Source organism: Kogia breviceps, chromosome 7 (assembly GCF_026419965.1).
Source record: "Kogia breviceps isolate mKogBre1 chromosome 7, mKogBre1 haplotype 1, whole genome shotgun sequence".
Lineage (NCBI taxonomy): Eukaryota > Metazoa > Chordata > Mammalia > Artiodactyla > Physeteridae > Kogia > Kogia breviceps.
In genome coordinates, this window is record NC_081316.1 from 40,019,338 (window position 1) to 40,034,768 (window position 15,431).

The following is a 15,431-nucleotide window of genomic DNA, read 5'->3' on the forward strand; positions in this document are numbered from 1 at the left end:
ACTTTTCCTTTCTCTTCTTCCACTTGAGTTTGTTCTGAATTCACAGATAAAATGCTACTTTCCCTCAGGACTACAAATGTTTGTCAGCTCTCTCTCATACCTTTACTGTGAATAATTGTCTTTGGTTAAAGATACTTTGCTCCTCCTGAGAGATTTTATACTCTAGGAGAGTGGTCACATACAGTATAAAATGCTATTATTGTTTGTTGTCTGATTTCTCTTGGAAGAAGAGTTAAAACTGGACTGATTTAATTAGCTTGCTACTAACAGGTAAAATTCTTTTTTATTTTAGTCTAAATAATGAAGCATTCAGTGTATTTTCTTATTCATCTTTGAACCTCAAAAAACAGGACACATAACCTTGCAGTGAAGTATGTTTTGAGATGATTTAGCAAATGTTACGATTTTTCTTTATTCCTCTGAGTTTACTGGACTCCTGGGGAATTCAATTAGGGGCATAATGGTTTGAAGCTTCTTTCAGAGCATCCTTGTAAACAGGGCTTTAAATGTTTAAAGATATGTTGCCAAAGGAATCCAATGTAAGAAGATAGTCAAGTAAATAAAAAGTCAACCTGAATTTCATTTGTGCATTCTTTGTAACTGACCTCAGCTCAGAAGTAGTGACCTTGTTCTACTCATTAATAATTTCTGTGTCAAGTTCTTTTTAACATATTAACCTGATTATATTAACCACCCAGTCTGAGTACAACAAATCTGACTGACTGCAGCGATTTCTTTGTGTATGGGTTTATAAAGTGAACAAAGGTATTTTAATATGCTTAAAGCAATAATAAAGTATAAATCACTTTACTAAAATTCTCTGTAAGGCATGTTACTGAATAGCATAAAAACAAACCTAGTGGGTTTAACATCTAGTTTTTGCCATCAATTACTCTTATGCTTTTTGGTAGAAAACCCCCTTCCTTGTGAGGAAAGGAAAGATGTCTGTGTCAAAACCCAAATTATTCAAAGAATAGAGATCTTAAGCGATTGGCTAATTTAAGGACAGACTTTAAAAATTCCTCAGATATAAAGCAGTCAAAACTAGGATTAGCAACGGTTTTGGGATACCACAGTGAAAGACAATTGTTACTCAAAGTTAAAAGTTGATTTTTCTACAGCAGAATTTTTAGAGCAAGTTGTATTCTGTGAAATTAGTATCCATATTAAGGACAGGATAATATTTTGTCGGAGAATATCTTTCTGTCAGTGCAGTGGTTCACTTCTTCTCTGATCTCTATAAGTAGTTTTGAACTTTCTTCACCTTGACTTCCTTCGGAATGTTGGTGTAAACTAAGTTTACTGGTTTAACCTGAATCTGAGTTGTTATCCCTACACCAGTTTTGGAAACCTTTTAAATGAACTGTATGTGGAAACTATTTAATTTCCATGTTTTTAAATTTAAAATTCTCCACATTTCAAAATCAGGTTATGGGCCTTATTTTCTTCTAGACACATATATCAACATAATGGACATGTTATGTAATTTTGTTAAGACAATAATACTGTTTTCTTGTTTTTTAACATCTTTATTGCAGTATAATTGCTTTACAGTGGTATGTTAGTTTCTGATGTATAACAAAGTGAATCAGCTATACATATACATATATCCCCATATCTCCTCCCTCTTGCATTTCCCTCCCACCTCCCTATCCCACCCCTCTAGGTGGACACAAAACACTGAGCTGATCTCCCTGTGCTATGTGGCTGCTTTCCACTAGCTATCTATTTTACATTTGGTGGTATATATATATATATGTCCATGCCACTCTCTCACTTCATTCCAGCTTACCCTTCCCCCTCCCTGTGCCCTCAAGTCCATTCTCTACATCTACGTCTTTATTCCCGTCCTTCCCCTAGGTTCTTCAGAAGCTTTTTTTTTTTTTAGATTCCATATATATGTGTTAGCATATGGTATTTGTTTTTCCCTTTCTGGCTTACTTCACTCTGTATGACAGTCTCTAGGTCCATCCACCTCACTACAAATAACTCAGTTTCATTTCTTTTAAAGGCTGAGTAATATTCCATTATATATATGTGACACATCTTTTTCATCCATTCCTCTGTTGAGGGATACTTAGATTGCATCCATGTCCTACCTATTGTAAATAGAACTGCAGTGAATATTGTGGTACATGACTCTTTTTGAATTATGGTTTTGTCAGGCTATATGTCCAGTACTAGGATTGCTGGGTCGTATGGTAGTTCTATTCTTAGTTTTTTAAGGAACTTCCATTTTGTTCTGCATAGTGACTGTATCAGTTTACATCTCCACCAACAGTGCAAGAGGGTTCCCTTTTCTCCACACCCTCTCCAGCATTTATTCTTTTTTTTTTTTTTTTTTTTTTTGTGGTACGCGGGCCTCTCACTGTTGTGGCCTCTCCCGTTGTGGAGCACAGGCTCCGGACGCGCAGGCTCAGTGGCCATGGCTCACGGGCCCAGCCGCTCCGCGGCATGTGGGATCTTCCCGGACCGGGGCACGAACCCGTATCCCCTGCATCGGCAGGCGGACTCTCAACCACTGCGCCACCAGGGAAACCCTCCAGCATTTATTCTTTGTAGATTTTTTTGATGATGGCCATTCTGACTGGTGTGAGGTGATACATCATTGTAGTTTTGATTTACATTTCTCTAATGATTAGTGATGTTGAGCACCCTTTCATGTGTTTGTTGGCAATGTGTATACCTTCTTTGGAGGAATGTCTATTTAGGTCTTCCGCCTATTTTTGGATTGGGTTGTTTGTTTTTTTAATATTGAGCTGTGTGAGCTTTTGTATATTTTGGAGATTAATCCTTTGTCAGTTGTTTCGTTTGCAAATATTCTCTCCCATTCTGAGGCTTACCTTTTCATCTTGTTTCTGGTTTCCTTTGCTGTGCAAAAGCTTTTAAGTTCCATTGGGTCCCATTTGTTTATTTTTGTTTTTATTTCCATTTCTCTAGGAGGTGGGTCAAAAAGGATCTTGCTGTGATTTATGTCATAGAGTATTCTGCCTATGTTTTCCTCTAAGAGTTTTATAGTGTCTGGTCTTACATTTAGGTCTTTAATCCATTTTGAGTTTATTTTTGTGTATACTGTTAGGGAGTGTTCTAATTTCATACTTTTACATGTAGCTGTCCAGTTTTCTCAGCACCACTTATTGAAGAGGGTGTCTTTTCTCCATTGTGTAATCTTGCCTCCTTTATCAAAGGTAAGCTTAACATATGTGCATGGGTTTATCTCTAGGCTTTTTATCCTGTTCCATTGATCTATATTTCTGTTTTTGTGCCAGTACCATACTGTCTTGATTACTGTAGCTTCATAGTATAGTCTGAAGTCCAGGAGACTGATTCCTCCAGCTCTGTTTTTCTTTCTCAAGATTGCTTTGGCTATTTGGGGTCTTTTGTGTTTCCATACAAATTGTGAATTTTTTTGTTCTAGTTCTGTGAAAAAAGCCATTGGTAGTTTGTTAGAGATTGCATTGAATCTGTAGATGGCTTTGGGTAGTAGAATCATTTTCACAATGTTGATTCTTCCAATCCAAGAACATGGTATATTTCTCCATCTGTTTGTATCATCTGTAACTTTTTCACCAGTGTCTTATAGTTTTCTGCATACAGGTCTTTTGTCTCCTTAGGTAGGTTTATTCCTAGGTGTTTTATTCTTTTTGTTGAAGTGGTAAATGGGAGTGTTTCCTTAATTTCTCTTAAAGATTTTTTATCGTTAGTGTATAGGACTGCAAGAGATTTCTGTGCATTAATTTTGTATCCTGCTACTTTACCAAATTCATTGATTAGCTCTAGTAGTTTTCTGGTAGCATCTTCAGGATTCTGTATGTATAGTATCATGCCATCTGCAAACAGTGACAGCTTTACTTCTTCTTTTCTGGCTTAGATTCCTTTTATTTCTTTTTCTTCTCTGATTGCTGTGGCTAAAACTTCCACGACTATGTTGAATAATAGTGGTGAGAGTAGGCAACCTTGTCTTGTTCCTGATCTTAGAGGAAATGGTTTCAGTTTTTCACCATTGATAATGATGTTGGCTGTGGGTTTGTCATATACGGCCTTTATTAAGTTGAGGTAAGTTCCCTCCATGCCTACTTTCTGGAGGGTTTTTATCATAAATGCATGTTGAAATTTTGTCGAAAGCTTTTTCTGCATCTATTGAGATGATCGTACGGTTTTTCTCCTTCAGTTTGTTAATGTGGTTTATCACATTGATTGATTTGCGTATATTGAAGAATCCTTGCATTCCTGGGATAAACTCCACTTAATCATGGTGTATAATCCTTTTAATGTGCTGTTGGATTCTGTTTGCTAGTATTTGGTTGAGGATTTTTGCATCTGTGTTCATTGGTGATATTGGCCTGTAGTTTCCTTTTTTGTGAGATCTTTGTCTGGTTTTGGTATCAGAGTGCTGGTGGCCTCGTAGAATGAGTTTGGGAGTGTTCCTCCCTCTGCTATATTATGGAAGAGTTTGAGAAGGATAGGTGTTAGCTCTTCTCTAAATGTTTGATAGAAATCGCCTGTGAAGGCATCTGGTCCTGAGCTTTGGTTTGTTGGACGATTTTTAATCACAGTCTCAATTTCAGTGCTTGTGATGGGTCTGTTTATATTTTCTATTTCTTCCTGCTTCAGTCTAGGAAGGTTGTGCTTTTCCAAGAATTTGTCCATTTTTTCCAGGTTGTCTATTTTATTGGCATATAGTTGCTTGTAGTAATCTCTCATGATCCTTTGTATTTCTGCAGTGTCAGTCGTTCTCCTCTTTCATTTCTAATTCTGTTGATTTGAGTCTTCTCCCGTTTTTTCTTGATGAGTCTGGCTAATGTTTTATCAATTTTGTTAATCTTCTCAAAGAACCAGCTTTTAGTTTTATTGATCTTTTCTATCATTTCCTTCATTTCTTTTTCATTTATTTCTGATCTGATCTTTATGATTTCTTTCCTTATGCCAACTTTGGTGTTTTCTTGTTCTTCTTTCTCTAATTGCTTTAGATGTAAGGTTAGGTTGTTTACTTGAGATGTTTCTTGTTTCTTGAGGTAGGATTGTATTGTTATAAACTTCCCTCTTAGAACTGGTTTTGCTGCATCCCATAGGTTTTGGGTCGTCGTGTTTTCATTGTCATTTGTTTCTAGGTAATTTTTGATTTCCTCTTTGATTTCTTCAGTGAACTCTTGGTTATTAAGTAGTGTATTGTTTAGCCTCCATGTGTTTATATTTTTTACAGTTTTTTTTCCTGTAATTGATATCTAGTCTCATAGTGCTGTGGTTGGAAAAGATACTTAATATGACTTCAGTTTTCTTAAATTTACTGATCCTTGATTTGTGACCCAAAATATGATCTATCCTGGAAAATGTTCCATGAGCACTTGAGAGGAAAGTGTATTCTGTTGTTTTTGGATGGAATGTTCTGTAAATATCAGTTAAGTCTATCTTGTTTAATGTGTCATTTAAAGCTTGTGTTTCCTTATTTATTTTCATTTTGGATGATCTGTCCATTGGTGAAAGAGGGGTGTTAAAGTCCCCTGCTATGATTGTGTTACTGTCAATTTCCCCTTTTATGGATTTTAGCATTTTCCTTTTGTACTGAGGTGCTCCTATGTTGGGTGCATAAATATTTACAACTGTTATATCTTCTTCTTGGATTGATCCCTTGATCATTATGTAGTGTCCTTCTTTTTCTCTTGTAATAGTCTTTATTTTAAAGTCTAGTTTGTCTGATATGAAAATTGCTACTCCAGCTTTCTTTTGATTTCCATTTGCATGGAATATCTTTTTCCACCCCTTCACTTTCAGTCTGTATGTGTCCCTAGGTCTGAAGTGGGTCTCTTGTAGACAGCATATATACAGGTCTTGTTTTTGTATCCATTCAGCCAGTCTATATCTTTTGGTTGGAGCATTTAATCCATTTACATTTAGGGTAATTATCGATATGTATGTTCCTGTTACCATGTTCTTAACTGTTTTGGGTTTGTTCTTGTAGGTCTTTTCCTTCTCTTGTGTTTCCCGCCTAGAGAAGTTCCTTTAGCATTTGTTGTAAAGCTGGTTTGGTGGTGCTGAATTCTCTTTGCTTTTACTTGTCTGTAAAGCTTTTAATTTCTCCATTAAGTTGAATCTGAATGTGATCCTTGCTGGGTAGAGTAATATTGGTTGTAGGTTTTTCCCTTTCATCACTTTAAATATGTCCTGCCACTCCCTTCTGGCTTGCAGAGTTTCTGCTGAAAGATCAGCTGGTAACCTGGTAACTTTATGGGGATTCCCTTGTATGTTATTTGTTGCTTTTCCCTTGCTGCTTTTAATATTTTTTCTTTGTGTTTAATTTTTGATAGTTTGATTAATATGTGTCTTGGTGTGTTTCTCCTTGGATTTATCCTATATGGGACTCTCTGTGCTTCCTGGACTTGATTGACTATTTCATTTCCCATATCAGGGACGTTTTCAACTATGATGTCTTCAAATATTTTCTCAGTCCCTTTTTTTTTCTTTTCTTCTTTGGGTACCCCTATAATTCAAATGTTGGTGCATTTAATGTTGTCCCAGAGGTCTCTGAGACTGTCCTCAATTCTTTTTTTTTCTTTATTCTGCTCTGTGGTAGTTATTTCCACTATTTTATCTTCCAGGTCACTTATCCGTTCTTCTGCCTCAGTTATTCTGCTATTGATTCCTTCTAGAGAATTTTTAATTTCGTTTATTGTGTTGTTCATCATTGTTTGTTTGCTCTTTAGTTCTTCTAGTTCTTCGTTAAACGTTTCTTGTATTTTCTCCATGCTGTTTCCAAGATTTTGGATCATCTTTACTTTCATTGCTTTGAATTCTTTTTCAGGTCGACTGCCTATTTCCTCTTCATTTGTTTGGTCTGGTGGAATAATACTGTTTTTTATGGAGGAAGATATTGTTATATAGTCAGTGAGTTTGGACCATTTTATAAAAAGTCTTCTTTTTTGACCCATTATTCTGAACATTTCAGGGCCCCCATGGGTAGTGAACACCAAGCAAGCTCTCCCACCCCAGTGAGTTGCTGAGGAGGCATGTTGCCAACGGGGATTGTACGGTTTCAGGGGAACATCTATCAAAATAATCTCTGCTGAAATTCTTTTATTGAGTTGTAATCCCTAATTAAACCCCACCTATTTTTTTAAAAAAACTGGTTCTCTAATTAGAGACATCTTTCTAAAAAGGAACTTATCAGGGCCCAGAACATAAACCACAGAAGTTTTGTTGCTTTGCTCTTTCACATCATGATGCTGAGAGATATAGCAATCCAGGGTAAGATGAATACAATTGAGCACTTGTGACTGAGTAAACTAAAAGATTAAACCTCTTTCATAGCTGCCAATGTGTATATCAGAGTGATTGAATTGACTGTAAAATAAAAACACTGGATAGCATCCTTTGTGTGCCAGGGATGATGCAGCTGACCCATGGACTTCATGTAGTTGGGATTTTTAAAATGATTGCTGCTGGAGTAGCACCCTTAAAAGTTTCCCAGGAGATCCTAGGAATAGGATGTCTGCCTGCTCATGACTCCTACACTTACTTACTAGTTATAATATGATAATGGCTAAAGTTTATTGAATAATTGCTCTGTGCCAAACACTGTGTTAAATATTTTACATTATTTTTATTTAATTCTTACTTGAACATATCATTTAACCTTGCTGAGCCTCCCATTTTTGTCATCTAAAAAAATATGTCATGAGTTGTCCACTGCTCAGCATGGGTGTGAAGATTAAATTTGTTAAAATGTATGAAAGTTCTTTGAAAATTCTAAAACACTATGTTTGGGGATAAAGTCTGACCATGAAACTAAGTAAATTTAACTACATTAAACTGCATTCTTATCCATTAGAACTGTGGTCCAAAAACTGAGCTTTTGACTGAGATATATTGTCTCTCTGCCTGATGACCAAAAGTAATTTTACTAGTATACCTGCTGTTTCTTTAAGAAAAAATTGTGGTAAAAAATATATAAAATAATATTTATTATTTTAACCATTTTTCAATGTACAACTCAGTGATAATAATACATTTGCAGTTTTTTGTTCCCATTACCATTATCTATATCCCAAACTTTCAATCATCTCCAACAAAAACTCTGTGACCATTAAAAAATAACTCTCGGGCTTCCCTGGTGGCGCAGTGGTTGAGAATCTGCCTGCCAATGCAGGGGACATGGGTTCGTGTCCCGGTCCGGGAAGATCCCACATGCCGCGGAGTGGCTGGGCCCGTGAGCCATGGCCGCTGAGCTTACGCGTCCGGAGCCTGTGCTCTGCAATGGGAGAGACCACAACAGTGAGAGGCCCGCGTATCACCAAAAAAAAAAAAAAAAACTCTCCCTATCCTCCTACCCTGAATCCCTAGTAACCTCTATTTTACTATCTTTCTATATGAATTTGCCTACTCTAGGTACTTCATATAAATGGAATCATACAATATTTGTCCCTCTGCATCTGGCTTATTTCACTAAGCGTAATGTTTTCAAGGTCCATCCATATTGTAGTATATATCAAAAGTCCATTCTTTTTTATGGCTGAATAATATCCCATTGTATATATATGTCTATATATTTGTTTGTTTATCCATTCATCTGTTGATGGATATTTCTGTTGTTTCCACATTTTGGCTATTGTGAATAATGCTGCTGTGAACATTGGTATAAAAATACCTGTTTGTGTCCCTGCTTACAGTTCTTTTAGATATACACGTAGGAATGGAATTGTTGTGTCATATGGTAGTTCTATGTTTAGCCCTTTGAGATACCATCAAACTGATTTCTCTAGGGGCTGCACCTTTTACATTTCCACCAGTAATGCAAGAGTGTTCCAATTTCTTTATATACTAACCAATACTTGTTATTTTCCATTTTTCTAAAGAAATTATAGCCATCCTAGTAGATGCGAAGTGGTATCTCATTGTGGTTTTGTTTTTCATTTCCCTGATAATTAATGATTTTGAGCATCTTTTCATGTGCCTATTGGAAATTTGTATATCTTCCTTGGAAATGTCTAAGTACGTTGCCTATTTTTTTTTTTCGTTGCCTATTTTTGAATTGGGTTGTTTGTTTTGTCTTTATTGAGTTTCAGAAGTTCTTATATATTCTGGATATTAATCCTGTATCAAATATATGATTTGCAAGGTTTTTTTCTCATTTTGTAGGTCATCTTTTCACTTACTCGATGGTATCCTTTGCTGCACACAATTGTTTAATTTTGATGAAGTCTGATTTATCTATTTTTTCTATTGTTGCCTGTGCTTTTGCTGTCATATCCATGAAATCATTGCCAAATCCAAAGATTTACTCCTATGTTTTCTTCTAAGAGTTTTATAGTTTTAGTACTTAAGTTTAGGTCTTTGATCCATTCCAGTTAATTTTTATATATGGTATAAATTAAGGGTCCAACTTCATTCTTTTGCATGTGGATATCAGTTTTTCCAGCACCATTTGTTGAAAAGATGTCTTTTCCCCAATGAATGGTCTTGATACCCTTGTAAAAAATCAATTAACTATATGTAAGGATTTATTTCTGGGCTCTCTATTCTGTTTCATTAGTCTATATATCTGTTCTTATGCCAGTATCATACTGTTTTAATTACTCTAGCTTTGTAGTAAATTTTGAAATCAGAAAGTATGAGTCTTCCAACTTTATTTGTCTTTTTCAAAATTGTTTGGGCTATTGGGGCCCCATGCAATTCCATATAAATTTGAGGATTGGCTTTTCCATTTCTGTAAAAAAAGGATTGTTGGAATTTTGGTAGAGATTTCACTGAGTCTGTAGATTGCTTTGTTGATCTTAACAATATTAAGTCTTCCTGTCTATGAACATGGATGCCTTTCTATTTATTTAGATCTTTAAAAATTTCTTTGAGAAATGTTTTATAGTTTTTCAGTGTGTAAGTCTTTGCCTCTTTAGTTAAGTTTATTCCTAAGTATTTGATTCTTTTAGATGCTATTGTAAATAGATGCTTTCTTAATTTCCTTTTGGATTGTTCATTGTTGGTATATAGAAACACAGTTGATTTTTGTGTGTTAATCTTCTACCCTGACTGCTGAATTTATTTATTAGCTCTTGTAGCTTTCTTATGAATTCTTTGGAATTTTCTACATATAGGACCACTTCATATACAAATAGACATAGTTTTACCTATTTTTACCAATTTTGTTTGCCTCTTTCTTTCTCCCTTCCTCCCTTTCTTCTTTATCCCCTTCCTCCCTCCTTCCCTCCCTTTCTCCCTCTCTCTGTCTTCTTTCTTTCTTTCTAGTACTAACTAGAACTTCTAGGACGGTGTTGTATAGCAACAGTGAAAGTGGGTATACTTGTCCCCGATCTTAGTAGAAAAGTTTCCAGTCTTTTACCACTGAGTGTGATGTTACCTGTGGTTTTTTTCATAAATACCCTTTATCATGTTGATGAACTTTCCCTCTATTCCTATTTTTTCTGAGAATTTTTATCATGAAAAGATGTTGGATTTTGTCAAATGCCTTTTCTGCATCAATTGAGATGATCATGTGGGTTTTTCCCCCATTGTTCTATTAATGTTATGTATTGCATTGATTTTTTTATTTTTAATGTTGAACCACCCTTGCATTCCTGGGATAAATCCTACTTTGTCATGGTGAATAATCCTTTTGATATGCTGTTGGATTCAATATGCTAATATTTTGTTGAGGATTTTAATATTCATACAGAATATTGGTCTATAATTTTCTTTTCCTGTGATGTCTTTATCTGGCTTTGTTATCAAGGTTACACTGGCCTCATTACCTCAGAGTTAGGAAGTGTTTCCTCTTCAATATTTTTGAAGATTTTGTAAGGATTAGTGTTAATTTTTTTTTCAGTAGCCTTTATTGGTGAAGCCAAAAATTCAGTCCAGGAATTTTCTTTATTAGGAGGTTTTTGATTACTGATTCAATCTCTTTACTTGTTACAGGTTTGTTTATGTTATCTATTTCTCCTTGAGACAGTTTATGTAATTTGTATGTTTCAAGGAATTTGTCCATTTCTTCTAGATTGTCTAATTTGCTGATGTACAGTTGCTACCTAATACTTCTTTTTAATTCCTTTGTTTCAGTTAGCATTTATTGAGCACCATTTATTTGCTGATATCTATATATATAAATATATATGTATACATGTATATAAATATACATATATATTCTCATTTAATTTTTATAACAACTCCAAGATATGTGGCATTATCTATATATATATATATATATATATATATATTTTTTTTTTTTTGTGGTACGCGGGCCTCTCACTGTCGTGGCCTCTCCCGTTGTGGAGCGCAGGCTCCGGACGCGCAGCCTCAGCGGCCACGGCTCACGGGCCCAGCCGCTCCGCGGCACGTGGGATCTTCCCGGACCGGGACACGAACCCGTGACCCCTGCATTGGCAGGCGGACTCTCAACCACTGCGCCACCAGAGAAGCCCGCATTATCTATATTTTGTTAAAAGAAAAAAGAAACTAAAAGTCCAAGAAGTAAATTAACTTTCCAAACTTTCACATCTAGAAATTAGTGGAGGTAGAATTCAGACTGAAATTCTGAATATTTGACATTTTATACTCTTGCAGGCATGATCTAAGTGTGTAAGATATGAAGAAAAGTCTAGCTTTTGTGAGTGTGTGTGTATAAAAAATGTGATTTATATGAATGGGATTATCCAGATGACATCTTATGAAGCTAGCCATTTCTAGCTCTTCTTGACTATTTAAAACAGAGGCATGTACCACTATTGCTGGAATAGTTTATTAATTAAATCCACCTACTTGAAATCAAAGCATTTCTGAGGTTCTTCAGGTTAGTACTCTCCTTCTTAAATAAGAGTGGTGAGGTCCAAGAAGGAACTATATATGCTCACCTGTATAAACTAACCTAGTTTTATGGTGATTGAGATTATTTTAACTGTGCCCTTCTTCATACATGGAGGCTATATCATTGGTGAGTTATTAAGTCATGAACTTTAAGTTGTTATTTTAAGTTAATTTCTTGTAATGGGGATACATGTGTATCAGTTTGTCCATACTCACTTATTTAATTGCTATTGTGACAAATCTCATGATTTTCATATGATTAGCCAAGAGTTTGGATGCATGTATGAAATAAGTAAAGAAATTAAGATTGATCCTTGATTCTTAGCTTCTTTAAAGGTATGAAAAACAATGCAGATGCTCTTAGAAAAAGTCTTGAGATCAAGACTCTTCTCATCATTGGTCTATTCTTTGATGAATAGAGGAGAAATTTAGCAGGAGAAATAAGAGCATTGGTGATCTCAGCAATATATACTATGATCCATGGCAATTTTTTTCTCCAATTGTTCTCAGAACAAATTAAAGATTTTGTTTTCTTTTTAAGATTCTAAATGTGTCACTCATTGCCTACTAACTTTTGCTGCAGTGTGCTGTCTCACAAAGATAAATTCAGATTGATTATGGCATTCCCTCAGAATACAGAGAAGTTATAATATTTTGCTATTCTGAATACATGCATCCAGGCAAGATGCAGTGTGGCATGTCCAAGTCTATATTGGTGGCTGTGATTGAAATATTTCCATATTGTAGCAAAAATGATGATAGCTCATAAAAGTGGGGTCTATCTATGAGTTATTTGGCAACTCAAATAACTTACCATCATCCTGTGATACCACCAGACAATAGTCTGTGAGAGGAGGGATGTGTAGTATATCTTTCTTCTGTTTTGGAGGGTGGAAAATAAGGTATGAGACTTAGAGTCAGTAACTGAATAGTCTTTGAGTCATGTCTCCTAGTTTAACGTATTTTTCTTCTCTACTCCTCCCAAACTCTCTAAATAGGTTAATATCTGAAGTTAGTTATCTCAGAAGACTGCAACCATCCCAGTCCCTTGTCCTTCTGAGGAATCAGAGTAAATGGACAGAATTTTACCCATGGGATTTTTGACTTTTTAATAAAAGTGAAGTTTGTATCCGAATTACACAAACTAGGAGTATTCTTGCAGGAGGTAGCCTGAGTCTAATGGGTCCTAGGTTCATGATACAAGCTCCTCCTTTTCCTGTGTTTAAGTCTTAATAAGTTTCGGCTTCCTTTCGGTTTCCCTGAAAATTAGAAAATATACTTCCTGTCATTCAGGGACTCTTGCTGTGGAGCTGCTTTGATCCCAAAGCAATGTTGGTTATTGTGGCAAGTGAAACTAATGTCAGGCAAATGTCCTATATTCTGTAACTCCTGTTTCATATTTGCTCTGTAAGCTTCAGATAAAAACAATCAGTTGGAAAACCTAGAAGCCTGGAAAGATGGATTTATGTAATGGGCATTATTTCCCAAATTGGCATTTGGAGGTTGTCTACTTATACTAGAGGTAGCAAGGGCCAGATTACAGTAGTACCTAAAACCAACCTGTTTCAACAGGCTTCATCTTCTTTTGTACAGATTTAAAGAGAATGGGTCCTCACGCAAGCATTTCAAATCCAGAGACAAATTTGAAAAAAATTGCTACAACATGTTGACTGATTCCTTGCCAAGTCAGCCACTGAGAGCTTTTTCTTGATCAACTCTTACACAGAGACAATTAAAGGCGAGGGTGGTGGCGGGGGGAAGCTTGTAACTTTTTTAAAGAATTAAACTTCACAGTACTCTAAATCCCTCTCCCTCTTAAATCTTCTCTTCTACTTTTAACCCCCCTCTTCTTCACCCTTACCTTCTCCCTCTCTGGCCTTTTCCTTTTTCTCTCTCTTCTGATCATTCGATATACTCAGTTGCTCTAATGTATTCATTTTTACTTTTGGTATTGATACAATATGTTCTGGAGACATAGCTTTCCAAAGATTATATTCAGATATACAGATTCAAAGGTTAAAAACATTAAAAAAAATATGCTTGTCAGCAGTGGAAAGAAAGCTGTTTGTAGCCAGCAGGTGAGCTGCAGAGTACTACAGGGTGTGGTAGAGATGGTAATAAATTAACTGGCAAGCCAAAAACTATATTTAAAAAAAAATCAGCTATTTCATAGCATAGAAGCATGACAGCTATGAAAAAAGGAGTGCCCCAGGGAATTCTTTTAGAGTTTGACTTTTTAAAATATGTTTGACATGAAAAATGTTTTAGTACAAATAAAGCAACTGGTATTAAACTTACAGGGAGGGGGGTTATGGTTTAGAGTTAGTATGAATAATGCATGATATTTAAAGAAAGAACAGCTCTAAAATGTTCTGAGTGGCAGTCCATGTTGATGGTTGGAATGGTGATTTTTTTTCTCTATTTTTGAAGCATCATTAATTCAGCATCATTTTGTGATTTTTTAACCTGATGTCAACCAAAGAAATACTGTTTGACTTAGATTAGGATATTCTTTCTTTAGATAATTTAGTTTAAATATCAAGAGGATCAGTAGAATTATTTAAGCATAAAGCAGCAGTCATTTACCATAAAAAATAATTTGGCCTAGTTATCTTTTTTAAAAAGCTCATGTAGCACTGAAAACCAAAATCAACCTCATGGAAGGGGAAAAACAAGATCAGATATTTTGAACATTACTCCATAGGAGTCTAGCACAATATAGTGTTAGTGAATGCATTGTAGCAGCGCTCCATATGCAATCAGAAGCCAATTGTTACTGGACTGTGTACAAGCGCACACTGTGCTCAATGGTCTGATGAGGTATTATGGATATGATGCAAAAAGACTGTGTAGATTAGAAGCTAACAATTTGTTAAAAGTGAAAGCAACTTAACATTTACATTGGGCCAGCTGAGTGGAACTTCATGTGGCAAACAGGATGAGTTCCAACGAACCAGGGACACCAGGAAGGCTCCAGGTATTAGTGTCCATGCAGAAAGAGGTTTAATTGCTTTCTAGTTGACTACCTTTATTACTGCGATTCTTTCTTTACTTTTCATTATTATATTCAGCTTTTAGTGTGGAAACGTTCATACAAAACAGCATGATCACTGTAAATGTCAAAAATGTGTAGAGGAACAGCCTATTAAAATATAGCCTAGAGATAGTACATAACACTGACTTTAAATAAGTAGCTGAAGTCAAAGTGATACGCCATTAAATCACTGATATTGTGTAATTTATCCATAAGTATTAATTTTGATTTCAGTTACCACTATCACAATACATTCCTCATCACTTTCTCTTGGTTCTTCAGGTTGTTTGCTTCATACAGCCTATGTTCTTAGGTCACAGAAGGTACTTAAGCCCCCCTGTTTAGGAGTGGTCTGGAGCCAGAAACACATTAAGATGTAGCATTGATCTCTGCTAAACCATGCTCAATCTCGACCAGACATTTAATGCAGATATCACATGTAAAATGTGTGTTTATTTAATCAAATCATCATCAAAGAATAAGTGATGAGTGCCTAGTGTGTGTGCATGATTCTGTACTAGGTTCCACCGGAAGTTAGTGCAGAAAAACATAGTTTCCACTCTATTTGGGATACCAGGCATTTCATACAATGTTGGCAGATAAGATT

The 15,431-nt window shown here is 35.6% G+C and overlaps 1 protein-coding gene across 36 annotated transcripts in view; it reads left to right on the top strand.

The window, feature by feature from the left end:
* Positions 1-15,431, top strand: part of SOX6 (SRY-box transcription factor 6) — a 645,440-nt gene that overhangs the window by 504,601 nt on the left and 125,408 nt on the right. The window lies entirely within an intron of this gene.